General features: G+C 41.3%; 5 non-coding genes and 2 pseudogenes across 5 annotated transcripts; all 7 read right to left on the bottom strand.

Moving 5' to 3' along the window:
* Nucleotides 1-9,935: 9,935 nt before the first annotated feature.
* LOC130124589 (small nucleolar RNA U3) lies at nucleotides 9,936-10,150 on the bottom strand. Its single transcript, XR_008811373.1, has one exon. It is a non-coding gene; the product is annotated as a small nucleolar RNA U3 (small nucleolar RNA).
* Nucleotides 10,151-13,280: 3,130 nt separating this feature from the next.
* Nucleotides 13,281-13,455, bottom strand: LOC130124604 (small nucleolar RNA U3; annotated as a pseudogene).
* A 1,365-nt stretch (nucleotides 13,456-14,820) lies between these two features.
* LOC130124592 (small nucleolar RNA U3) lies at nucleotides 14,821-15,033 on the bottom strand. Its single transcript, XR_008811375.1, has one exon. It is a non-coding gene; the product is annotated as a small nucleolar RNA U3 (small nucleolar RNA).
* Nucleotides 15,034-17,202: 2,169 nt separating this feature from the next.
* On the bottom strand, nucleotides 17,203-17,410 carry LOC130124590 (small nucleolar RNA U3). The gene has a single exon (XR_008811374.1). It is a non-coding gene; the product is annotated as a small nucleolar RNA U3 (small nucleolar RNA).
* A 3,682-nt stretch (nucleotides 17,411-21,092) lies between these two features.
* Nucleotides 21,093-21,270, bottom strand: LOC130124598 (small nucleolar RNA U3; annotated as a pseudogene).
* A 1,022-nt stretch (nucleotides 21,271-22,292) lies between these two features.
* LOC130124597 (small nucleolar RNA U3) lies at nucleotides 22,293-22,511 on the bottom strand. The gene has a single exon (XR_008811379.1). It is a non-coding gene; the product is annotated as a small nucleolar RNA U3 (small nucleolar RNA).
* Nucleotides 22,512-24,836: 2,325 nt separating this feature from the next.
* LOC130124593 (small nucleolar RNA U3) lies at nucleotides 24,837-25,048 on the bottom strand. The gene has a single exon (XR_008811376.1). It is a non-coding gene; the product is annotated as a small nucleolar RNA U3 (small nucleolar RNA).
* Between the last annotated feature and the right edge of the window lie 686 nt (nucleotides 25,049-25,734).

Genomic DNA, 25,734 nt, shown 5'->3' with positions numbered 1-25,734 from the left:
GTAACTCGACAAAGTCTTTTCATGCATTTTCTACATCCAATTCTTCAGGAGATCAAAGTTGTGATCAAGTACTTTCAGCTGGAAACAGGAGACAGCTTAGGCGTTTTCAGGGACCTTAACAGGCTGTTCATGTCAACACAGACGAATAATCAAGCAGATCATACGTCGCATGAACACCGATCAACAGATCATGTAACTGGTCCTACAACACCCAAACATTCATTTCACCTCTTGAGGCAGCTCTGGTGACCTCTTTTAGTCAGAAATTAGAGACCAGTACTCCGCCCCTTGAGAAGACGCAGCTCATTACAACATGCTGCATGGAGTTTCTGAAAGAAGTCCTGGTGCAGCATCAGGTGTGTCTTTGGAAATGCTGCGGAAACTGGAGCTACTGTGCCCGGCTTTTTTTCCATGCTCACTTGACACACTTGAGACCCAGTGGAGAAATATGGCATCAACAAATTTCTCCCATGATCAGCCCATCGATGCCTTTTGGCTGGAGGTGGAAGCCTTTAAAGATGTCGGAGGAAACCAGTGCTTCCAGGATTTCGCACTAGGTGCAATAAGATTTCTGACCCTGCCCATCTCAACTGCGCATGTGGAAAGAACATTTCCCAAGTAACACTACAAGGACGATACCAGAAATTGCATGGGATTACTGCTCCTTTCTGCTCTGATGGATGTGCGCACAGGTCTAACACAGATGTACCTCAGCCATGTTCCAACCTCCCCCACAGCTGTGGGGGAGGTTCGACTCATCCATGTACTACACAGCTGTGTCAAACTGTACATAGTTCTACAAAGTTCACATGTGTTTTTCACCAGTGTGTTCAAGTTGCAACCGACAGCCTGTTCTGCATCTAAAGGCAAGATATCACTCACTCTCTCTCTCTCACACACACACACACACACACACGTCTGGAATAAAAGCTAATATTGATTACTGTGTATGTTCACAGATAAACTCTATTTAAATCTACCCTGTAAAAGTGCAATGCCTGCGTGCGCTTGAGCACACTGACCGCGCTCTGTGCCTCTGTGCTTTTGCAAAGAGGGACATAGATTTGATCGCAACATATTGTTACTGCATTGACATGAAAACGATAATTGTTTGGTTCAGCTCTGTCTGACTTGCCGCTTCCCGAGGAGTAGAGAGATGCGCAGCACCATGGCGAACCCATTTGATGACTCATACAGTATTTATATGTTGTCCAGAGGGTGGCAGTAGCACCTAAAATCGATATGCTGTGGTTTGCGGTGCTGTAATTTCTCATTATAAGAGTTAGGCTATTTTGTGTGTGCTTCGGCTGTCAGTGTACATTGTTTTTATGCTGGATAGTATGGCAATTAAATAACATTACTGAACTATATATTGATTTTACATTTTGGGCAGTTTTATGTGCATCCTGGCGGTTTTTGGACAGCTTTTGGGCTGGAAACCATCAGCTTTATCTGGCAACCACGCATTCTCCACCGCCAAACCTAAGCAGAGCCCGGCTACAAACGAGATAAGAATACGTGTGCTGAACAGAGAAATGTTAAAAGACAATACAAAAATGAAAGTGTAAACCAATTTTACCTTCAGTTGCCCTTTCCACTTTCAGCGTTGTGAAGATTTCTCCAGAGTGGCTGAATCAACTGGGTCGCAAAAAAACGTATCATCCAAAGCACTGTCTGGTTGTGTGGTCAGTTCCTTCTCGCTATCTGGCTGTCTTTTTTAGTAATGACTGGGGGGCTTTGGCGCTAACTATGGGCAATGCTGGTGTGGATCTGCAGCATTTAACAGAATGATTGAGTTTGCCACAATTATTGCATTGTTTATTGAATGCATAACATTTACTACGGTCAGGAGCGTGTGTTGTCCATTGCAGTTGCCACAGCGAGTTTTCTGAATAGTGTACATATCCGCTTCTTTCTTTAACTCCTTGGAGCTCTTTTCTGATTGTTCATGAAGCACACAGGTGCTTATCGCCAATTCCAGGGTGAGATTCTTTTCACGGAGTAGCTGCTTACAGACAAAGTCCCTTTCTATGCCACTGTGGTGATACACATTTGAGGGTAGATTCACCAGGGGCGGCTGCTCCTTTAAGGCCCTCTACAACAACAAATAGAGCTAAATGAAATTAAAGACAACGGTCTGATGACAGACTTCGGCTTAAAGACGGCGAATTTTCATAAACTGCTCACAGCAAACCATCACTGGAAAACTGCATCGGCCTCACAGCAGCCCCCAACCAACCAGTTAGTCTGGCCAACAATTTGACTACAACCATTAAACCAGCAGTCCTGAACGAAGACACGGAGAAAGATTGAGGACATTGCAAAAAAACTGGGCTGCCACAACCATGAGAATAGTACAGCAACGCTACAAGAACTTGATAAAAGGAGAAAAGGATAAATTCACCAACCTATCCACACGGGACTAGGATGGCCCGTTCCAGGTAGCCTCATCCTCGGCAAGGAAAGGCCTGGGCTGCCACTTGCAGGAGGAGACGATTGACGACAGACAATATTCATCTCCACATTGACAGACTTCGAGGCTGAGGACAGCCAGTCGAAGCCACCAAACGCCCAAGTCAATCACCAATGGTGGGGCCATCTGGTACAACGAAGCTTGTGGTCACCCAAGTCCATGTGCCACCGAATCGCATCACGGGGGCAGAAAACAGCAAACAACCTCCCCCACGCAAACAATGAGTGATCGCCCACAGCCGTCTACGGCCCCACAGCTGCAACTGAGGACCAGCAAGGCTGCGGAGATCAGGGGAGACTGGTCAGCTGAAAAGCAGGACTATACTCCCCACAACACCACCGCAGGCACCATCCCCAAAAGAACAGAGGCAGGGAAGGAACCACACTGGAATACCCACCCAACAGACTGATCCATATGGGAATCCAGACCAAATAAACACTCCTACAGGACGAGGCGGGACCGTCCCAACAACTCACCAAGCCCGACTGGTCTGACCCTCACGCCAAATCACACAACAACTAAACAGAACTGTCTGGAAGTGGACGCCGGACAAAAAATAAACCTGACCACTATACCCATGACTATCTGGCAAACAAACAAAACAAATGCCAAGACTAGAGGTTTAACATAAGCACAAGCAAAACTATACTGATAATGGGAGACACAAATGCTGCCAAATTCCCACCTTTCGACTTGGCTAACCTACAAATTGACAGTTATCCGGGAGCCACATTCAGACATGCACAGAGCACAACCAACAAAGCCACCCACTCCAACACAATGGAAGAGGTGATTGTGTCCTTTAGGCGAAGTAATAGATCACAAAAACTGAAAAAGACCACCATCAAGCAGCTTCAGGGGGCATCAGAGCAGCAAAAAGCAAATTCCCACGGGCCAATGTGCAGATACCCATGATTAAGTACTCCACAAGCCTCCTGCTGGGGGAACAAACAAACCTACAAAAACTGAATGAATATATCAAAGGCAACTCCAACCATGCCACCACTAAATAGGACTCTCTTCGAGACTTATAGAACAAGGTGCACTGGACTCCACAGACGGCAATATAAATACTGACAAAACTGGTTGGAGTATTTAAATTAAAAGTCCCCACAAGCCTGCCGATACAGGACGGGAATGAAAATGTAGTACTAGTGAAAAACTTTCTCCTAACTTCCCCACAATTAACCCTACTGAACAGAGGAATAAAATTCGTTCCAACTAAGTAACAAAAAGCATAATGGAACAGATCAGAAGGGACATTCAACAATGCCACAGAAGACTGAAACTAGCAGTGTATTACAAGGACAGCACAGATGCGGAGCCCCTTGCCATTCACTCCCAAGTCGGAATAGACTCCTAACGGCACGCTGCTGGCGGAAATCGCGACCCTCATTGTGGCCAATTTGAATTATTTTGACAAATTCTTCCGCATACAGCATGTAGTAAAACCTAATAGTACAAAAGACAGAGCCTTATCAGAACTCCTCGATAACAGACAGATCATTAAACCGGCCGACAAGGAGTGCAATTGTCATGGCCAGAGAACAGTATCTGTGGAACGCATAAAGACGACAATTACTACCTAAAACTGAGGAAACCCCATCTATCTGGACACAGTCCCATTAGTTTGAAGCAAGCAAAATTTTATTTATATCACTGTTAAACACCGTTACAAAGTGCTTTACATTACACAAAATGCGAACAAATACATAAAGTGAATGAAATCTTTTTTAATATATATATATATATATATATATATATATAACCGGTAGTAACAGACCAAGCTAAAAAAACAAAAACAGAAGTCAAACGTGGGAATCCATTAAAAGATGGGTTTTTAGAAGCCGCTTAAAACAATCGAAGATTTAACAAATTTAATAGATTGGGGGAGATTATTCCAGAGGCTTGGGGCTGAAACTGCAAAGGCGAAGTCATATTTTGTTTTGCAGTTGGAATAAGCAATAGATAAAAGACTGATGCCATCATGTTTACATAATTTGTAATATTCGTCTACCTTTTCCAAGACCAATGGTATGATTGAGAGTTCATTTTAACTGCATTTGTTATGTATACATCATTTCATTTATTACAAGTAATAGTACTATCATTTTGAAGTCTCATCTTAAGGGTACGTACACATACGTATACATCAGGAAGACTTAAGCAGTACCGGCAAGCAATTATTGTATTACATGCAACTATGATGTATTGAGACTTATTTTGACAGCCGATTTTAATGTTGAGGGGCAAATCCTGTTGGGTTTCTTTCACATAAGTTAGATCGAGGGAAGATCTCCGCAAGCAAGCAACTAACAACACTTCATGTGTAATGAAAGTTTGTCGTATATAGAGAACTTTGAGAAGTTAATATTTACAAACAAGATTTGACGACTTCCCTGTCGTAGCATGCAGCCAACGAGGTGTAACTCCCCTGATTTTAGCTGCCCTAGAAAGAGTTAATGCATGTCCATACAGTTCCCTGTAGAGGGCGCTAGCAGCCTGTCCAAATGGAAAATTACCAGGCCTCGTCAGATCAGAACGAGAGTAAAAGATTGACTGCAGACCTTTCTTGAGCTGCAGACGAATGAACCAAAGTCCAACTCGTAGAAGCTGGAACAGAGATACAAAATGTATGCCTTTGTTACCCTTACTCATTTAAGTTTACCAGTTTAAATTAATTAATCCCGTTTGGATTGCAGAGGATTGCTTGCTTGGAAACCTGTTTTCTTTATTTGCCCGGATTCTTCAGTGAGTTTCTACAGTAGCTAACCATGTGCTAGTTTAGCCATGTTTGTCTTTTTTCTATCCATGCACTGTAGTAGCATCGTAGTTGTCTTATGTGTAGGCCTGTTAGGCCTAGAACTAAAGAGAACCTAGAACATTTCATTACAAAAACCAATCGGAGGATTTTCAGATGGCCTATATCTTAATATGAAATGTTATAAGATTCCGCTGTGATTTGTACTTGTTATCTGCAAGGACCTTCACTAGCTTCGTTTTGTTTCTCAATTCCATTATTTGGGAATGTGAAAGATTGATTCAAATATTCTAGATCTGGTGCTTTAGAGAGTAGAGACTTATTATTTTCTACCCTGCGGTATGCAGGTTGGTTTTTTTTGTGTACCGATTCCTTCCCCAAGAGAAGGGAGCAGCAAGCCCTGTGACCCACGAGGCGTAGACAGCACGTGGAAGAGTGGCGTCTTGCTTCTCCATTGAGGACGACCAGGAGAGACAGACAAGACCGTTTTGGAGATCTCCATTTTTGTGAATGAACACTACACACACTACCCAGGTAGTTTCAGACTTTTATCTTTTCATATTTTCTCTTTTTGACCAGAGCTCCAAGTCTACACACTGAAAAGACATTACAGACAGACCAAAAGGGGTTTGACCCTTATTCTTTATTATTTTTCTTATTGACCATTCAAAGTGCACTTGTGTTGTTATTAATATGTTTAATAAATGCCGGCCGTTTCTTTTATAATACTGTTGTCTGAATAATATTCTTTCCAATGCCTCCTTAGCCAAACCTATTTTAGATTATTTAGCCAGTTTGCTTTATAACCCATTTTCTGAGTCATAGGCATTTTCTTTGTATGTTACTTCAATATATGTTACGCAACATGGAGCGTATACCATTTTTTCCACATGAAGCTATTATGGTCTTCATGGGTCATTAATACTGTCATGTTTTCATGGTGGATTTGGAGGCGAAGACAACTTTCAAATAAACCAGTAGCGAGAAAGCCACTTGTGTCTGTGCTTTGAGGGAAATATAACAGGTTTGAGGATCACAGTGGTCTGAAAGTGAAATGAGAAGATCGCAAATATAACTGGGGGCAAGATCATGCAGTGCTTTAAATGTAATCAATAAACTCAAGATTATTCTGAACTTTACAGGAGGCCATGAAGAGATGCAAGAATAGGGGTAATATGGGACCTACAACTAGTTCTAGTTAGTTTAGCAACTGCATTTTGAACCAACTGTAGATGATGTCAAGTAGCATAGTTGAGGCCAGAGTAGAGAAAGTTACATTAATCTAGAAGGGAGAAAGTGTGAATTAATTTTTCGATGTCTTTAAAAGTGATTTTTGCAATATTTTGTAGCTGAAGGAAACAGGATTGAGACAACCTTAGTAACATGGTGATGAAAAGACACTGGTCAAAGATGACACCAAATTTTTAGCGGTAGGTTTCATGTTTGAATGAAGTGGACCAATAACATTGACTTCATATATACTCACTGGCCACTTTATTAGGTACACCTTGCTATTACCGGGTTGGACCCCCTTTTGCTTTCAGAACTGCCTTAATCCTTCATGGCATAGATTCATCAAGGTACTGGAAACATTCCTCAGAGAGTTTGGTCCACATTGACATGATAGCATCACGCAGTTGCTGCAGATTTGTCGGCTGCCCTTCCATGATGCGAATCTCCCGGTCCACCACATCCCAAAGGTGCTCTATTGGATTGAGATCTGGTAACTGTGGAGGCCATTTGAGTACAGTTAACTCATGTCATGTTCAAGAAACCAGTCCGAGATGATTCGAGCTTTATGACATGGCGCGTTATCCTGCTGGAAGTAGCCATCAGAAGATGGGAACACTGTGGTCATAAAGGGATGGACATGGTCAGCAACACTACTCAGGTAGGCTGTGGCGTTGACACGATGCTCAATTGGTACTAAGGGGCCCAAAGTGTGCCAAGGAAAATATCCCCCACACCATTACACCACCACCAGCAGCCTGAACCGTTGATACAAGGCAGGATGGATCCATGCTTTCAGGTTGTTGACGCCAAATTCTGACCCTACCATCCAAATGTCGCAGCAGAAATCGAGACTCATCAGACCAGGAAACGTTTTTCCAATCTTCTATTGTCCAATTTTGGTGAGCCTGTGCGAACTGTAGCCTCCGTTTCCTGTTCTTAGCTGACAGGAGTGGCACCTGGTGTGGTCTTCTGCTGCTGTAGCCCATCTGCCTCAAGGTTCGACGTGTTGTGCGTTCAGAGATGCTCTTCTGCATACCTCGGTTGTAATGAGTGGTTATTTGAGTTACTGTTGCCTTTCTATCAGCTCGAACCAGTCTGGCCATTCTCCTCTGACCTCTGGCATCAACAAGGCATTTTCGCCCACAGAACTGCCGCTCACTGGATATTTTCACTTTTTCGGACCATTCTCTGTAAACCCTAGAGATGGTTGTGCGTGAAAATCCCAGTAGATCAGCAGTTTCTGAAATACTCAGACCAGCCCGTCTGGCACCAAGAACCATGCCACGTTCCAAGTCACTTAAATCACCTTTCTTCCCCATTCTGATGCTCGGTTTGAACTGCAGCAGATCGTCTTGACCATGTCTACATGCCTAAATGCATTCAGTTGCTGCCATGTGATTGGCTGATTAGAAATTTGCGTTAACGAGCAGTTGGACAGGTGTGCCTAATAAAGTGGCCGGTGAGTGTATGTTTGTATAACATTTTGATTGTAAAATTTCAATAAATAAAATTTGTGAAAAAAGAAAAAAGTACCGGATAAAACATCTACTGCTCGTCGTTTTACTCAGCCATTACCCGAGTCCATCATAACATCTTCTATTACAGTATTAGCGTATGGTACAGCAGCACAGACAGTCAAGCACGAAAAAACTGCAGCGGATTGTCAAGGCATCCAAAATCATAGGCAACCCATTCCCCTCAGTTGAATCTCTACATACTAACTGGACTGTAAAGCGAGCAAAGATCACCTGCGACGCCTCACATCCTGCTCATCACCTCTTCCAGCTCCTCTCAGGGAAGCGCTACAGGTCACTGTCAACTAAGACTACACGCTTTGCAAACAGTTTTTTTCTCCCTATCCATCAAGACTCTGAATTCCTCCCTATAGTCCCATCCTCACACACCATTGGCATAAATACCACCATTCACCTGTTATACCGGATATGTTTATTTCTGCTATTGTGTAACTGTATTGTTCGTGATTTGTGGAGTGTCTGTTGTTGTACATGTATATATTGTGCTGCAGAATCAAAATGTAGCAAAAACTAATTCCACCGGTTGTGCTTGTGTGGCTAATAAAATTTACCAAAAAGCATATCTTCAAATCAACTCGTCTCTGCCATGTTCTCTGCTCTATACTATTATATCCATCGATTATATCTAACTATACTATGTCCTATACTCTATGTTCTCTGCTCTATACTAACGATTATATTACATCTATCCATCTTATGTTCTATACTCTATGTTCTCTGCTCTATACTGTATTTATTATATCAATCAAATACCATGTTGCGCACGTGCACACACACAGCCATCCAATACAAGTTCCTCTCACAGCTGGGGAACACAGTTATTAAATAAAGGGGGGCACATCTTTGTTAGGACCTTGGTTTGATATGGACCCAAGTACAGAAAAAACAAATCGACAGAAACAAGGCTTCAAACAATAATCCAGTCTTTCACTTGACAAACTCACCAGGAACAAACAAACCAGTATTTATGGCTTGACAAACTAGATGGGGGAAAAAAAATCCAGCCTTTATGACTGGACAAACTAAATCAGGAACAAATAACCCAGTCTTCATGACTTGAGACCCTAACTCAGGAACATGTGCTTGCACATTGTTTTTAATGACTATAAAATTGAAAATAATCCAGTCTTTATGACTTGACATACTAAATCTGGAACAAACAATAATCCAGTCTTTATGACCTGACAAACTAAACCAGGTACAAACAATAATCCAGTCTTTATGACGAGGCAAACTAAAATCAGGGACAAATGTCCCCCAAAGTATTTTTGGGGGACGCTGGTTTTTGTTAAAATTTGTTTGAGCACTATTTGGGTATGTGTAGTGAGGGGAGCTTGTTGCTGGTGGGTATACTGTAAAATATCACAGCAACAAAGACGAACTCTTAAGCTAACAATGGCAATGACATTTCTGATGGGAAATACCAAGCTTCTCGGAGTGAAAGTTTTGGATAAAGTTTACATATGGCTCTTTCTATATGTTGCGGTTGAGGTATGTTTTGGGTTATAGTGGAGCTGATAAAAGCCAAACTCGAGTGGAATTGTGCAAATTATGATACAAGCATGAAATTTGGTGCATTTCTTCTCCACAGGCTTCCGATCAAATCTGTCCGATTGGCCACTTGAAAATCCAAGATGGAGGCCATTTTTCAAGATGGCTGTCAAATTAGCCTCCAAAAATGGCTTTTTTAAAATATATATAGTGTCGTTTTTTTTTTTTGGCCTAATTGATCTTGGTGTCAATGCCTATGTTTTCAAGCCTGTTGGGTTGGATTTTGGGATTTTTATATAGCAACAAATTTTATATACCAAATTAATGAGTGGGTGTGTTTCTTTTTTTTTGTTTTTTGTTTTGTTTAATTGTACTTTTCTGCAATTTAATGTTTTTAGATTTGGATAAAATTGATGAATTCCTGCCTTTTTTTTCCCTTTTTACCACTCAGAACATGCTCCTTCCCTTGATGCTCCCATAAAAGGAACACTGAATGGTCACCAAAAGCACAGAGCTTGTGATTAAACCACTTCTCTGTACCTGCTTTGCACTCAGGAAGAAGCACCCCAGCTCATCATTGTGGGTGGCGGGACTCACACTTTAGAAAAACATTTCTCAATATGATAACTAAAGAAATTATCCCCGAAATTAGGATGAGGTGTGGATAAACGTAACGGGTGGCTATATATCTTTCAGTTAGCATTGGGATAAGGGTTCTATCTGCTCTGGCAGACAACCCTACAGAGCCACAGCAATATAGACTAACTCGTCGCGGTAGCCAAGCTATCCACGGCAATGGCATTTCTGAAGCAAAGAACCGAGCTTTTCAGAGTAAAAGTTTTGCATAAAATTGACAGCGCTTTCTACACGTTTCACTTGAGGTAGGGTTTGGGTTAGGGATTATCTGCTCAGTCAGACAATCCCACAAAAAATACCACAACAGAGAATAACCCTTGACAGTAGCCAAGCTATCCATGACAAAGTCATTTCTGAGGGAAAGTACTGACCTTTTCTGGGTGAAACGTTTGGATAAAATTAAAAGATGGCTCACAGTCATGTTTTTTCTTCTTTTGTTTGTCTTTTCCTCTTTTTTCTTTTTTCATTATTTCAGGATGTCTCTCCTATCTTTTATTTTCGGTCTGGTTGCGCTTGTTTCGTTTCGATCGCATTCTGATTTAATGTCCATGTTATTTCTAACTGAAATACTTGTTTATATGTTTTATTATTGTGAAAAAAAACAAAAACTATTAATCATAAAAAAAGAAAAAAAAAGATGGCTCTTTCTACATCTTTCGGTTAGGGATGAGTTAGGCTAAGAGTTTTATCTGCTCAGGCAGACAATACCTCTTCACAGTTGCCAAACTAACCATGGCAAAGACATTTCTGATGGAAAGTACAGAGCTTCATGGAGTGATAGTTTTGGATAAAACAGATGGCTCTTTCTACACGTTTCGTTTGGGTTAGGGTAAGTGTTTTATCGGTTGAGGCAGACCATCCCACAGAGAATACCACAGCAACAGAGATCAACTCTTTGCGAAAGCCAAACCAACCACAACAATGGCATTTCTGACAGAAAGTACTGAGCTTCATGGAGTGATAGTTTTGGATAAAATTAACAGATGGCTCTTTCTACACGTTTCGGTTGGGTTAGGGTAAGTGTTATCGGTTCAGGCAGACCATCCCACAGAGAATACCACAGCAACAGAGATTAACTCTTTGCGAAAGCCAAACCAGCCACAACAATGGCATTTCTGACAGAAAGTACTGAGCTTCACGGAGTGAAAAGAGAATAAAATTAACGGATGGCTCTTTCGACATGTTTTGCTTAGGGTAGGGGTTTATCAGCTCAGGCAGACAATCGCACAGAACACCACAGAGACCAACTTCGCAGTAGCCAGGCTCTGCACAGCAATGTCATTTCTGATGGAAAGTGCCAAGCTTCTAGGAGTGATAGTTTCTGATAACATTAACGTATGCTCTCTCTACGCATTTCAGTTTGGTTAGGGTGAGGGTTTTACTTACTCAGGCAGAAAATCCCACAGCAAGAGAGACTAACTCTTCATGGTAGCAAAGCTAACCACAGCAATGGCATTTCTGATGGAAGGTACCGAGCTTCTCAGAGTGATAGTTTCGGATAAAATTAACATATGCTCTTTGTACATGTTTGGGTTGGGGTATGGTACGGATTTTACCTGTTCAGGCAGAAAATCCTACCGAGAATACCACTGCAAGAGAGAATACCTTCGCATACATAAGCCAACCATGGCAGTGGCATTTCAGAGGAAAAGTACAGCGCTTCTCGGAGTAAAACTTTTGGATAAAATTAAGGGTTGGCTCTTTCTACATCTTTTGGTTAGGTTTGAGATAGGGTTACGGCAAGGGTTTTATCAGCTCAGGCAAATCGATCCCACAGAAAATACATCAACAGACACCAACTCTTGGTGGTAGCCAAGCTAACCACGGCAATGGCATTTCTGATGAAAAGTACCAAGCTTCTCGGAGTGATAGTTTCGGTTAAAATTAACGGACAACTCTTGCTACAGGTTTCACTTAAGAGTAATGGGTTTTATCTGCTCAGGCCAAAAATCCTACAGAGAATACCACTGCAACAGAGAACAACTTCGCCAGACAAGCTAACCACGTAAATGGCATTTCAGATGGAAAGTACCGAGCTTCTCGGAGGAACAGTTTCGGATAAAATTAACGGACGGCTCGTTCTACATGTTTCACTTAAGAATAATGGGTTTTATCTGCTCAGGCAGACAACCCCGCAGCAATACCACAACAACAGAGACTGACTTTTTGTGGTAGCCAAGCTAACCACAGCAATAGCATTTCTGAAGGAAAGAACCGAGTTTCTCCGAGTGAAAAGTTTTGATCAAATTAACAGGTGTGTCTTTCTACGTATTTCGGTTAGGGCTGGGTTAGTGAAAGGGTTTAATCTGCTCAGGCAAACAATCGCACAGAGAATAACTGCACGGTCACCAAACTAACCACAACCTTCTCATTTCTGATTAAGAGTACTGAGCGTCTCGTAGTAAAGGTTTTGGATCAAATCAACGGATGGTTCTTTCTACATGTTTCGGTTGAGGTAGAGTTTGGGTTAGGGTAAAGTTTTATGTGCTGAGCGGACAGTGCCCGAGTGCTGGCTTGGAGATACCCCCAATATTAGGATTATGGAGAGATTGATGGGTTAAGGATGGGTTCAATTTGAATGTTTTTTCTTCTTTACAACTCATCTCCCACTGTCTTGCATCTTGATTAATTTATCCCGTGTTAAACTTGAAAAATTGTTGGTGAGGTTTGGAGCATTATAAAAAAAATTTGGTAACACTTTAGTATGGGGAACGTAGTCACCATTAATTAGGTGCTTATTTGCATGCAAATTAGCAACATATTGGCTCTTAATTGGTCATTATTACATACTCATTAATGCCTTATTATACAACCAGTAAACCATTAACTATGAGTTTTCCCTCTGTAACCTCAGAATTATTGCTGATTAGTAGTACCATCTCAATATGCTTTGCTTAGTATGGACTTTATAAGGTGGTAGTACCACAAGAAGAGTTATTCTCCCTTACTAACACTTAATGAATATGGTCTGTTCTTACATAACAAAACTACAAGTATTAATAGTGTTAAATTACTATAAATTAAGTTTTTGTTACTTAGAATATGTTCCCCATACTAAAGTGTTACCATTTTTTTTTTTAGTTGAAGCTTATTGCTATGGCAGTTTGTTTTTAGGGTTAGGTTTAAATAAAATGATAGTTTTCTCCAGTTTACCGATCAAAGCACGCTTCTTGCCTCAAAAGCACACCGCTTGTGATTAAACCACTTCTCTGTACCTGCTTCATGCTCAGGAAGAAGCGCGGCAGATCATCATCGTGGGTGGCAGAACTCACACTTTTGAAACATTTTACAAGAACGACAGAAATTATCGCTCAAAGTATCGTCTTCTGAATCTTTTGGTAGGATTAAGTTTGCATAAACTTGACAGACGGGTCTTTCAGTTAAGGCTGGGATTCGGTTTTTATCTGCTGAGGCACACAATCCCACAGAGAATACCATAGCAACAGAGACCGTCTTGGCAGTTGCCAACCTAACCACAGTAATGGCATTTCAGATGGAAAGTGAGGCGTGGGATAAATTTAGTATAAGGATTTTATCTGCATAGGCTGACAGTCTCTGTTGCTGAGGTATTCTCTTTGGGATGGTCTTCCTTACCAGATAAAACCTTAACAGAAAGATGTAGAAAGAGCCATCCGTTAAGTTTATCCCAAACTTTCACTCGGAGGAGCTAGGTACTTTACATCAGAAATGCCATTGCCGTGGTTAGCTTGGCTACCGCCAAGGCTTAATACCACAAACAATACCACAGAGACTAATATAGCAGTAGGCAAGATTTCGATGGAAATGGCATTTCTGATGGAAAGTACCGAGCTTCTTGAAATGAAAGTTTTGGATGAAATTAACGGAGGTCTCTTTCTACATCTTTCGGCAAGGGTTAGCGTAGGATTAGGGTTACGGTGAGGGTTTTTCCTACTCAAATGTAGTCCCACTGAGATTACCACAGCAACAGAGACTGTCTGCCTGAGCAGATAAAACTCATACTAAACCTATCACAACCCGTACATAAAGATGTAGAAAGAGCAATTCGTTAATTATATCCAAACCTAAGGCTCCGAGACAGTCAGTATTTTCCACCAGAAATACCATTGCCGTGGTTAGCTTGACTCCTGCTAAGAATTAATCCCACAAAGAACGCCATAGCAACAGAGACCGTCTTGGCGGTTGCCAAGCTAACCATTGCAATGGCATTTCTGATGGAAAGTACAGAGTTTCTCAGTGTGAAGATAGGGTTTGTGTTGGGGTAAAGGTTTTACCTGCTCAGGCAGAAAATCCCACAGCAACATAGACTAATTCTTCATGTTAGCCACGCCAGCCATGGCAATGGCATTTTTGATGGGAAGCTTCTCCTAGTGAAAGATAAGGGTTATGGTTGAATGCCAGAGCCAAATGCCCATATACTGGATAACAGATACCCCCAGGTTTAGGGTTAGGAATTTGGAAAGAGTTTGATGGGTTAGGTATAGGGTCAATTTGGAGGTTGTTTATTCTTTACAATTGATCTCCCATGGTCTTCTCTCTTGATTAGTTTATCCCGTTTTAAACTTGGTGGTGTTTTGAGCAATACAAAGTGGGTTTTTTTTTATTGAATTGCACTTCTGCAATTGTAATTTAATGTTTTTAGGGTTAGGACTAAGGTTTAGGGATAGGTTTGGATAAAATTGATGAATTTCTACATTTTTCACCTCCTTTTTACCACTCAGAACATGGTCCTTCACTTGATAACCCCATAAAAGCAACACCGAACGGTCACCAAAAGCACATAGCGAGTGATTAAACCACTTCTCTGTACCTGCTTCGCGCTCAGGGAGAAGCACCCCATGCTCATCATCGTGGGTGAAGGGACTCACACTTGAGAAAAACATCTCAATATAAGAACTAAAGAAATTATTCCCGAAATTAGGATTAGGTTTGGATAAACTCAACTGATGGCTCGATATCTTTCAGTTATGGTTGGGCTAAGGGTTTTATCTGCTCTGGCAGACAATTCTACAGAGAATACCACAGCAATAGAGACCAACTCGTCGCGGTAGCCACGCTAACCACGGTAATAGTATTTCTGATGGAAAGTACACAGCTTCTCAGAGTAAAATTTATGCGTAAAATTAACGGACACCGCTATCTACATGCTTCGCTTGAGGTAGGGTAAGGGTTTTATCTACTCAGCCAGACAATCCCACAACAAAAGAGAATAATTCTTAGCAGTAGCCAAACCTAACCATGCCATTGGCATTTCTGATGTAAAGTACCAAACCTCCCGGAGTAAGTTTTAGCTAAAATTAATGGACGGCTCTTTCTACATGTTTGTCTTAGTTGTAAGGGTTTTATCAGCTCAGGCATACAATCGCACAGATAATACCACAGCAACAGTCTAACTCTTTGCAATAGCCAAGCTAACCACGGCAATGGCATTTCTGATGGAAAGTACCAAGCTTCTCGGAGTAAAAGTTTTGGATAGCACTAATGGACGGCACTGTCGACATGTTTCACTTATGGTAAGGGTTTTATCTGTTCAGTCGGACAATCCCGCAAAAATACAACAGCAACAGAGACTAACTCTTCGTGGTAGCCAAGCTAACTACGGCAATGGCATTCCTGATGGAATGTACCAAGCTTCTCGGAGTAAAAGTTTTGGATAAAATTACTGGACAGCTCTTTCTACATATTTCGCTTAGTGTAAGGGTTTTATCAGGCAGACAATTGCACAGAAAATACCACAGCAACAGAGACCAACTATTCGTAGTAGCCAAGCTAACTACGGTAATGGCATTCCTGATGGGAAGTAGAAGTTTCTTGCAGTGAACGTTTTGGATAAAATTAATGGACGGCTATTCTACATATTTCACTTATAGTAAGGGTTTTATCTGTTCAGGCAGACAATCACACAGAACATCACAGCAACAGAGTCTAACTCTTTGTAGTAGCCAAGCTAACTACGGCAATGGTATTACTATTTGAAAGTACCAAGCTTCTCGGAGTGAAAGTTTTGGATAAAATTAATGGACGGCTCTTTGTACATGTTTAATTTTGCGTTGTATCAGCTCAGGCAGTCAATCGCACAGAGAACACCACAGCAACAGAGACCAACTCTTGATGGTAGCCAAGCCAACTACGGCAATAGCATTTCTGATGCAAAGTACCGAGCTTCTCGGTATGAAGGTTTTGGATAAAATTAACGGAAGTATCTCTATACATCTTTCATTCAAGGTTGGCTTAGGGTTATGGTGACGGTTTTTCCTGCTCAAAAGTAGTCTCACAGAGAATACCACAGCAACAGAGACCATCTGCCTGAGCCGTCAAAACCCTTACACTAAACCTATCCCAATCTTTACAACAAAAAAAAATGTAAAAAGAGCCAACCGCTAATTATATCCAAACCGGAAGCTCCGAAACACTAATTTTCCATCAGAAATACCATTTCCATGGTTAGCTTGGCTCCTGCTAAGAATTAATCCCACAAATAATACCAAAGCAACAGAGACTGTCTTGGCAGGTTGCCAAGCTAACCATGGCAATGGCATTTCTGATGGAAAGTACAAAGCTTCCCGGTGTGCAAGGTTTAGATAAAATTAACAGACGGCTCTTTCAAAACATTTGGTTTGGGGTAGGGTTTGTGTTAGGATAAAAGCTTTACCTGCTCAGGCAGAAAATCCCACAGTAAAAGACCAACTCTTCGCCGTAGCCAAGCTAACCACGGCAACAGCATTTCAGATGAAAAGCACTAGGTTAACTTTATGGTTAGGGTTGAATGCCAGAGCCAACACACGTCAACTGAGCACCAACGCCAATGCCCAAGTGCTAGCTTAGAAATACCCCTAGGATTAGGGTTAGAGTTTGATTGGTTAAGTCTAGGGGCAATTTGGATGTTTATTCTTTACAACTAATCTCCCATTGTCTTATATCTTGATTATGTTATCCTGTTTTAAACTTGAAAAGTTGTTAGTGGGGTTTGGAACAAGTGTTTGTTTGGATTTTTTTAATTGAACTTTTCTGCAATTGCAATATAATGTTTTAAGAGTTAAGACTATGGTTTAGGGTTAGGTTTAGATAAAATTGATGAATTTCTGCACCTTTTTACCACTCAAAACATGCTCCTTCCCTTGATGCTCCCATAAAAGGAACACTGGACGGTCACCGAAAGCAGAGTTTGGGATTAAACCACTTCTCCATACCTGCTTCGTGCTCAGGAAGAAGCACCCCAGCTCATCATCGTGGGTGGGGGGACTCACACTTTACAAAAACATTACGAGATAACTAATGAACTTATCCCCAAAGTTAGGATTAGGTTTGGCTAAACATAACGGATGGCTCCATATCTTTCAGTTAGGGTTGGGACAAGGGTTTTATCTGCTCTGGCAGACAATCCTACAAAGAACACTACAGCAATAGAGACAAACTCTTCGCAGTAGCCAAGCTAACCACGGCAATTGCATTTCTGAAGGAAAGAACCCAGCTTTTCAAAGTAAAAGGTTTGCATAAAATTAACGGGCAGCGCTTTCTACATGTTTCGCTTGAGGTAGGGTTTGGGTTAGGGCTTATCTACTCAGTCACACCATATCACAACAAAATACCACAACAACAGAGAACAACTCTTAGCAGTAGCCAAAATATCCATGGCAAAGCAATTTCTGATGGACAGTACTGAGCTTTTCCAACTGAAAGGTTTGGATAAAATTAACAGATGGCTCATTCTACATCTTTCAGTAAGGGATGAGGTAGGCTAAGAGTTTTGTCTGCTCAGGCAAACTATCACATGAACAGCGACTACCTCTTCGCAGTAGCATTTCTGAACATGGAGTGATAGTTTCAGATAAAATTAACGGATTGCTCTTTCTAGATGTTTCGGTTGGGATAGGGTTAGGGTTTTACCTGCTAAGGCAGAAAATCCTACAGAGAATACCACTGCAACAGAGAATAACTTCGATAGACAAGCTAACTATGGTAATGGCATTTCAGATGGAATGTACAGAGCTTCTCCAAATAAAAATTTTGGATAAAATTAAGGGTTGGGTCTTTCCACATCTTTTGGTTAGAGTAGAGTTTCAGTAAGGGTTTAATCTGCTCTAGCAGATAATCCCACGGCAACAGAGACCAACTCTTCATAGTAGCTAAACTAACCAGAGCAAATTCATTTCTGATGGAAAGTACCGAGCTCCTCAGACTGATAGTTTTGGATTAAATTAACAGACGACTCTATGTTTCTCTTAAGAGTAAGGGTTTTATCTGCTCAGCCAGATAATCCCATAGAAACACCACAGCAACAGAGACTAAGTCTTGGTGGTAGCCAAGCTAACAATGGCAATTCTGATGGAGAGTAGCGAGCTTCTGGCAGCAATAGTTTTGTGTAAAATAAATGGATGGCTCTTTATACATATTCCGGTTGGGTTAGGGTAAGTGTTTTACCTGCCTAGGCAGGCAATCCTACACAGAATGGCACAGCAACAGAGACTAACACTTCGCGGTAGCCAAAGTAAACACAGCAATGACAATTTTGAAATAAAGTACCGAGTTTCTCAGTCAAAATTTTGAATCAAATTAACTGATGACTTTCATGTTTTGGTTGAGGTAGGGTTTGGGATTGGTTAAGGGTTTTATCTGCTCAGGCAGACAATCTCACAGCAACAGAGGCTAACTCTTCGCAGTAGCAAAGCTCACCATGTCAATGCCAAGCTTCTCAGACTGGCAGTTTTTCGATCTTATTAACGTATGCACTTTCTACAATGTTTCGGTTTGGTTAGCGCAAGGGATTTACCTGCTCAGGCAGACAATCCCACAGCAACGGAGATTTACTTCGTCATAGACCAGCTAACCACAGCAATGGCACTGCTCTTCTCAAGTACCGAGCTTCTGAGTGATACTTTCGGGAAATAAAATTGACGGAGGCTGTTTCTACATGTCTCACTTAGGGTAAGGGTTTTATCAGCTCAGGCAGACAATCGCACAGAGACTACCACAGCAACAGAGACTAACTCTTCGCAGTAGCCAAGCTAACTACGGCAATGGCATTTCTGATGAAAAGTACCAAGCTTCTCGGAGTGAAAGTTTGTTGATAACATCGCTGAACGGCTCTTTCTACATATTTTGCTTTAGTGTAAGGGTTTTATCAGCTCAGTCAGACAATCCCACAAAAAAAATACAACAGAATAATTTTTAGCAGTATCCAGGCTATCTATGGCAAAGTCATTTCTGAAAGAAAGAACCGAGCTACTTGGAGTGAAAGTTTTTGATAAAATTAATGTAGGGCTCTTTCTACATTTTCGGTTAGGGATTTGTTAGGCTAAGATTTTTATCTGCTCAGACAAACAATCCAACAGACAATACCACAGCAACAGAACATGGAGTGATAGGGTTAGGTAGTCGCATTGCTGAACGGCTCTTTCTACATATTTTGCTTAGTGTAAGGGTTTTATCAGCTCAGTCATACAATCCCACAAAAAAAAATACCACAACAACTAAGAATAATTCTTAGCAGTAGCCAAGCTATCTATGGCAAAGTCATTTCTGAAAGAAAGTACCAAGCTTCTCGAAGTGAAAGTTTTGGATAAAATTACTGGACAGCTCTTTCTACATTTTCGCTAAGAGAAAAGGTTTTATCAGCTCAGACAAACAATCGCACAGCAACAGAGACCAACTCTTCGTAGTAGCCAAGCTAAACATGGCAATGGAATTTCTGAAGCAAAGAACCGAGCTTCTTGGAGAGAATGTTTTGCATAAAATTAACGGACGTCTCTTCCTACGTGTTTTGGTTGGGTTAGGGTTTTATCAGCTCAGGTAGACAATCAAACAGAGAATACCACAGCAACAGAGTCTAACTCTTCATAGTAGCCAAACTAACCACAGCAAAGGCATTTCTGATGGAAAGTACTGAGCTTCTCGGAGTGATAGTTCCGGATGAAATTAACAGATGACTCTTTCTACATGTTTCACTTAAGAGAGTGTTTTATCTGCTCAGCCGGATAATCCCATAGAAATACCCCAGTACCAGACAGTCTTGGTGGTAGTCAAGCCAACCACGGCATTTCTGATGGAGAGCAGCGAGCTTGTCGCAGCGATAGTTTTGGGTAAAATAAACAGATGGTTCTTTCTACATGTTTCGGTTGGGTTAGGGTAAGTGTTTTACCTACTCAGGCAGACAATCCCACAGCGACAGAGACTACCACTGCGTGGTAGCCAAGCTAAACACAGAAATGACAATTTTGAAATAAAGTACCGACTTTCTCGTAGTCAATTTTGGATCAAATTAACTGATGACTTTCTTCATGTTTTGGTTGAGGTAAGGTTTGGGATTGGGTAAGGGTTTTATCTACTCAGGCAAACAATCTCACAGCAACAGAGACTAACTCTTCGCAGTAGCCAAGCTAACCACGCCAATTGCATTCCTGAAGGAAAGAACCAAGCTTCTCGTAGTGAAAGTTTTGGATAAAATCAACGGATGGTCCTTGCTACATGTTTCGGTTGATGTAGTGTTTGAGTTTAGGGTCAAGTTTTTCTGCTCAGACAGACGGTGCCCAAGCGCTGGCTTAGCGATACCCCAATATGAGAGTTATGGAGAGATTGAAGGGTTCAATTTGGATGTTTTTTGTTCTTTACAACTGATCTGCCACTGTCCTGTATTTTGATTAGTTTATCCCGTGTTAAACTTGAAAAATTGCTGGTGAGGTTTGGAGCATTATAAATGATTTTTTTTTAAAATTGAAGTTCTTTGCTATGGCAGTTTGTTTTTAGTTATGTTTCAATAAAATTGATAGATTTCTACATTTTACCAATCAGAGGATGCATCTTGCCTCAAAAGCACACAGCTTGAGATTATTCACCGTTTATCCTGTTTTAAACTTGAAAAGTTGTTGGGGTTTGGAGCATAAGTGATTTTTTTTTTCAATTGAAGTTCACTGCTATTGCAGTTTCACGTTTTTAGGGTTAGGTTTAAAATAAAACTAATTGATGGCTTTCTCAATTTTTTTCTTTTACCACTCAGAGCACGCTCTTTGCCTCAAAAGCACAGAGCTTGTAATCAAATCACTTCTCTGTACCTGCTTCATGCTCAGGAAGAAGCACCGCAGCTCATCATCGTGGGTGGCGGACTCACACTTAGAAACATTTTTCAGGCCAAGAACGACAGAAATGACCGCTGGAAGTATAGTCTTCTGAATCTTTTGGTTAGGATTAGGTTTGCATAATTTGATGGAAATGGCATTTCTGATGCAAAGTACCGAGCTTCTCGAAATGAACGTTTTGGATAAAATTAATGGATGTCTCTTTCTACATCTTTTGGCCAGGGTTGGCGTAGGGTTACAGTGAGGGTTTTTCCTACTCAAAAGTAGTTCCACAGAGAATACCACAGTAACAGACACCGTCTGCCTGAGCAGATAAAACTCTTATACTAAACCTATCCCAACCCTTACAGAAAGATGTAGAAAGAGCCATCCGTTAATTATATCCAAACCTTAAGCTCCGTGACAGTATTTTCCGTTAAATACCATTGCCGTGGTTAGCTTGACTTCTGCTAAGAATTAATCCCACAAAGAATACCATAGCAACAGAGACTGTCTTGGCGGTTGCCAAGCTAACAATTGCAATGGCATTTCTGATGGAAAGTACAGAGCTTCTCGGTGTGAAAGGTTTGGATAAAAATCAACATACGGCTCTTTCAACACGTAAGGATAGGGTTTGTGTTAAGGTAAAGTTTTTACCTGCTCAGGCAGAAAATCCAACAGCAACAGAGATTAACTCTTCATGTTAGCCAAGCCAACCATGGCAATGGCATTTTTGACGGGAAATACTAGGCTTCTCCGAGTGAAAGGTAAGGGTTAGAATTGAATGCCAGAGCCAACACATGTCAACAAGGCGCCTCAACAATGCCCAAATACTGGCTTACAGATACCCCCAGGTTTAGGGTTACGAATTTGCAGAGAGTTTGATGGATTGGGTATAGGATCTGTTTGGAGGTTGTTTATTCTTTACACTTGATCCCCCATTGTCTTCCCTCTTGATTAGTTTATCCCGTTTTAAACTTGAAACGTTGTTGGTGGGGTTTGCAGCAATACAAGTGGGTTTCTTTTATTGAATTGCACTTCTACAATCATCATGTTTTTAGGGTTTGGACTAAGTTTTAGGAGTAGGTTTAAATAAAATTGATGAATTTCTACATTTTTGCCCCTCCTTTTTAACCACACAGAACATGCTCCTTCCTCTTGTTAACTCCATAAAAGCAACACTGAACGGTCACCAAAAGCAGAGTGAGTGATTAAACCACTTCTCTGTACCTGCTTCGCGGTCAGGGGGAAGCACCCCAGGCTCATCTTGGTGAGTGGCGGGACTCGCACTTTAGAAAAACATTTCTCAAGATAAAAACTAAAGAAATTATCCCCGAAATTAGTATTAGGTTTTGATAAACTCAATGGATGGCTCTATATCTTTTGGTTACGGTTGGGGTAAGAGTTTTATCTGCTCTGGCAGACAATCCTACAGACAATACCAAAGCAATAGAGGCCAAGTCGTCGCAGTAGCCAAGCTAACCACGGCAATGGTATTTCTGATGGAAAGTAGAGAGCTTCTCAGAGTAAAAGCTTTGCATAAAATTAACGGACAGCGCTTTCTACAGGTTTCGCTTGAGGTAGGATTTGGGTTAGGATAAGGGTTTTATCTGCTCAGCCACACAATCCCAAAGAAAACACCACAGTAACAGAGACCAACTCTTCATAGTAGCCAAACTAACCACATCAAAGTCGTTTCTGATGGAAAGTACCGAGCTTCTCGGAGTGATAGTTCCGGATGAAATTAACAGACGACTCTTTCACGTAAGGGTTTTATCTGCTCAGCCAGATAATCCCAAAGAAATACCACAGCAACAGACAGTCTTGGTGGTAGCCAAGCCAAGCCAACCACGGCAATGGCATTTCTGATGGAGAGCAGCGAGCTTGTCGCAACGATAGTTTTGGGTAAATAAACGGATGGCTCTTTCTACACGTTTCGGTTGGTTTAGTGTACGTATTTTGCCTGCTCAGGCAGACAATCCCACACAAAATAGCACAGCAACAGAGACTAACACTTCACGGTAGCCAAGCTAAACAGCAATGAAAATTCTGAAATAAAGTACCGACTTTCTCATACTCGAAATTTTGGATCAAACTAACTGACTTTCTTCATGTTTTGGTTGAGGTAGGGTTTGGTTAAGGGTTTTATCTGCTCAGGAAAACTATCTCACAGCAACAGAGACTAACCCTTCGCAGTAGCAAAGCTCACCACGGCAATGGCATTTCTGATGGAAAGTACCCAGCTTCTCGGAGTGACAGTTTTGGATCTTATTGACGTATGCTCTTTCTACAATGTTCCGATTTGGTTAGCGTAAGTGTTTTACCTGCTCAGGCAGACAATCCCACAGCAACAGAGACTAACTTCGTCATAGCCAAGGTAAACACAGCAATGGCACTGCTCTTCTCAAGTACCGACTTTCTGAGTGACAGTTTCGGAAAAAAATTTCACGGAGGCTGTTTCTACATGTTTCACTTAGAGTAAGGGTTTTATCAGCTCAGGCAGACAATCGCACAGAGACTAACTCTTCGTAGTAGCCAAGCTAACTACGGCAATGGCATTACTGATGGAAATTACCAAGCTTCTCGGAGTGAAAGTTTTGGATAACCTTAATGGACGGCTCTTTCTAAATGTTTCATTTATACTAAGGATTTTATCCGTTTAGGCGGACAATCCCGCAGATATTACAATAGCAACAGAGACCAACTCTTCGTGGTAGCCAAGCTAACCACGGCAATGGCATTTCTGATGGAAAGTACCAAACTTCTCAGAGTAAAAGTTTTGGATAAAATTAATGGACGCCTCTTTCTACATGTTTCGCTTAGTTGTAAGGGTTTTATCTGTTCAGGCGGACAATCCCGCAGAAATACAACAGCAACAGAGACGGTCTGCCCAAGCAGATAAAACCCTTATACTAAACCTAACCCTTACAAAAAGATGTAGAAAGAGCCAGCCGCTAATTATATCCGAACCACAAGCTCCGAAACACCATCTTCCACCAGAAATACCATTGCCGTGGTTAGCTTGGCTCCTGCTAAGAATTAATCCCACAAATAATACCATAGCAACAGAGACTGTCTTGGAGGTTGCCAAGCTAACAATAGCCTTTCTGATGGAAAGTACAGAGCTTCTCGGTATGCAAGATTTGGATAAAATTAACAGGTGGCTCTTTCAACACGTTTGGGTTGGGTTAGGGTTTGTATTAGGGTAAAGGTTTTATCTGCTCAGGCAGCAAATCCCACAGTAAACCCCACAGCAAGAGACCAACTCTTCGCAGTAGCCAAGCTAACCACGGCAACGGCATTTCAGATTGAAAATACTAGGTTAACTTTATGGTTAGGGTTGAATGCCAGAGCCAACACATGTCAACTGAGCACCTCTGCCAATGCCCAAGTGCTGGACTAGAAATACCCCCAGAATTAGGGTTAGGGATATGGATAGAGTTTGATTGGTTAAGTCTAGGGGCAATTTGGGTGTTTATTCGTTACAACTGATCTCCCATTGTCTTATATCTTGATTACTTTATCCCGTTTTAAACTTGAAAAGTTATTGGTGGGGTTTGGAACAATACAAGTGTTTTTTTTTAATTGAACTTTTCTGCAATTGCAATTTAATGTTTTAAGAGTTAAGACTAAGGTTTAGATCAAATTGATGAATTTCTGCACTTTTTTTCCTTTGTACCACTCAGAACATGCCCCTTCTCTTGATGCTCCCATGAAAGGAACATTGAACGTCATCTCAAGCACAGAGCTTGTGATTAAACCACTTCTCTGTACCCGCTTAGCGCTCAGGAAGAAGCACGCCAGCTCAACATCGTGGGTGGCGGGACTCACTTTAGAAAAACATTTCTCACGATAAAACTAAAGAACTTATCCCAGAAAGTAGGATTAGGTTTGGCTAAACGTAACGGATGGCTCTATATCTTTCGGTTAGGGTTGGGGCAAGGCTTTCATGTGCTCTGGCACACAATCCTACAGAGAATACCACAGCAAGACACCAACTCGTCGCAGTAGCCAAGCTAACCACAGCAATGGTATTTCTGATGAAAAGTACTGAGCTTTTCAGAGTAAAAGTTTTGCATAAAATTAACGGAGAGAGCTTTCTACAGGTTTCACTTGACATAAGGTTTGGGTTAGGGCTTATCTGCTCGGTCAGACAATCCCACAAAAAAAAAATAACACAACAGAGAATAACTTAGCAGTAGCCAAGCTATCCATGACAGTCATTTCTGATGGAAAATACTGAGCTTTTCCAACTGAAAGGTTTGGATAAAATTAACAGATTGCTCTTTCTACATCTTTCGGTTAGGGATGAGTTAGGCCAAGAGCGTGGTCTGCTCAGGCAAACAATACAACATCAACTACCTCTTCGCAGTAGCATTTCTGAACATGAGTGATAGTTTCAGATAAAATTAACGGATTGCTCTTTCTAGATGTTTTGGTTGAGATAGGGTTAGGGTTTTACCTGCTAAGGCAGGAAATCTTAAAGAATACCAATGCAACAGAGAATAACTTCGGTAGACAAGCCAACCACGGTAATGGCATTTCAGATGGAATGTACCGAGCTGCTCGGAATAA

Source organism: Lampris incognitus, chromosome 14, assembly GCF_029633865.1.
Source record: "Lampris incognitus isolate fLamInc1 chromosome 14, fLamInc1.hap2, whole genome shotgun sequence".
In the NCBI taxonomy this organism is placed as follows: Eukaryota; Metazoa; Chordata; class Actinopteri; order Lampriformes; family Lampridae; genus Lampris; species Lampris incognitus.
Note: the sequence above shows the minus strand (reverse complement) of the source record. Positions and strands in the feature narration are given on the sequence as shown.